The 2,045-nt window shown below is 45.4% G+C and overlaps 1 protein-coding gene across 1 annotated transcript in view; it reads right to left on the bottom strand.

Annotated features, from left to right (window-relative positions):
* Positions 1-35: 35 nt before the first annotated feature.
* MCMDC2 (minichromosome maintenance domain containing 2) overlaps positions 36-2,045 on the bottom strand; it is a 42,007-nt gene continuing 39,997 nt past the window's right edge. The window contains exons 16-17 of the transcript XR_002781427.1: positions 830-961; positions 36-495 (exon numbers count right to left, since the gene is read on the bottom strand). The gene's annotated coding sequence lies outside the window, so the exon portion shown is untranslated. The remainder of the gene's footprint in view (positions 496-829; positions 962-2,045) is intronic.

The raw sequence follows: 2,045 nt of genomic DNA, 5'->3' as shown, positions 1-2,045 counted from the left end.
AGAGAAATAAAAGCACATGTCCAAAGATTTGCATATGAATATTCATAGTAGCTTTATTTGTAATAGTCAAATACTGAAAAAAAACCAACATCCATCAATGAGGCAAAGAATAAACAAATTGTGGTATATCCATATACAAGAATACTACTCAGCAGTAAAAAGGAATTAACTGTTGTTACACACAGCAGCATTGATGAGTCTCAAAATAATTATGCTGAGTGAAAGAAGCCAGACAAAAAAAGAGTACATACTCTATGATTCCATTTAAACAAATTAGAATTAATTTTCACACTCTCCTCTACACCTTTCAGTAATGGTGGCTCCCACACCCACCCACCTAGTTATAGGCAAAGGCGTAGTGGAGGTGGCTGCCCAGGTTGCAAAATTAGGTTGTAGAAGTGATATTCCCTCAGGAGTCTGTGATGGCAGGTTGAGGCCCAAATCACTACCTAACAAGAAAGTGTGTCCACTCAGGGCCCCAAAGAATTCAAATCCCTGTAAAGCATTTAGCAAAACGTTATACAGAAAGGAATCCTTTGGTAAAATGAGTATAAGCACAATTTATATTGCTAGGTTTAGATTTTCATACCATGTTTCTTTGAGACAAACATATTTTTGTACTGGATTTTCTATCAATTTCTTAGACATTCAATTTTTAAAGGAGAGATGATATATCTTTTACTGATGTAATTGTTTAATTATATGCTTCCATGTGTATTCTTTCAGGCAACAAGATCATCAACCTGTCTTCTCCAGCACTAAACCTAGTGCTTTGCAGCCAGGACTCAATACATAATAATTGAGAGAAACAAGAGTAATACAGGCATACCTCAGAAATATTGCGTTTTGGGCTCCAGATCGCTACAATAAAGCCAGTCATTTTTTTGGAGAGTCTTGCCATCAATTTGTAAAAACACATCCATGGCCGCAATAAAACAAAGCAGAATAAAACGAGGTATGCCTGTAAAACATAAAGCACAAAAATCGATAGCAAATTACATGTTCATAAACAGGCAGCTGACTGATTTACGAATGTTTTTAACCCTCTTATTATTAATAAAAATAGAAACAATAGCTATTGCTATAATACATGGAAAATAAAACTTTTTTTTTCCTAGTGTGTGAAGCGGTCATTCCAGATACCCTTACTCTCAACTGAAATGTCCAATACCACCAGTTCTTTAAACACTGGATTATGTGAGGGAGTAGAATACCAAGCAAATATATAAAGTACTAGGAATGGGAGCCTCGTTTTAGAGCACTGTTTGGTCGCTTAGATACATAAACTGGCAAGTTATCACTTACATACTCAATGAATTAGCTCTAGATGAGGTTCTCATGAGCCTTGAAAGCCTCTATGGAAGTTCCAAAAGTCCCCCTCCTGTAAACTTGAGGCCTGGCACGCCACCTCAGGTGGAGAGGCCCAGGAAGACAGCGACGGCCAGGGCACACCCCCCAGCCTGCCTCTCGCCCCGCTTGCAAGGGCGGGGCCAGGCCCGGAAGGGGAGGAGCCAGGCCGGCAGCCCCCTAAGAGCCACCGGCGACCGCCGCGCTTCCTTTTCCGCCTGGCTGCTGTTGGGTGAAGGCTTGCTCAGATCTGTAGGCCATGCGGACCTTGCGGCTCGGGCGGCAGCGCCTGCGGGCGGCTCACCAGGCTTTTCAAGGTGGGAGTCCCCGCGGTCCTAGTTCCTTCTCTCCTTTTGCTGGGGACCCGACTCCCTGCCGGAGCCCATGCCCGCTTCAGGACCCTGCGTCCGTTCCGCCTGGGGCCTCCATTCCGGTGGTCTCCGTCCCTTACCCGGCTGCAGCCGAGCGGTCGGCACCGTCGCGTGGTCGGCCCAGGAGGCACCTTTCACCCCCACTTGACGCGGCCACGAGCTTTCTTCCGCGCCATCTGCTCAGTCGCATTTTGTGAGTAACCACCTGCGAGTCTTAGCCAACCCTTCTCTTTAGTAAACGCAAGATTCCAAATCTTCTCAGCTCAGAAACTAAGGGCCTCTGATCAGTTGGTTCCGAGGCGGCTGGAAGGTACGGTACGGCCTGTG

The sequence above is a fragment of the Pteropus vampyrus genome, unplaced genomic scaffold (assembly GCF_000151845.1).
Source record: "Pteropus vampyrus isolate Shadow unplaced genomic scaffold, Pvam_2.0 Scaffold99, whole genome shotgun sequence".
NCBI lineage: Eukaryota > Metazoa > Chordata > Mammalia > Chiroptera > Pteropodidae > Pteropus > Pteropus vampyrus.
Note: the sequence above shows the minus strand (reverse complement) of the source record. Positions and strands in the feature narration are given on the sequence as shown.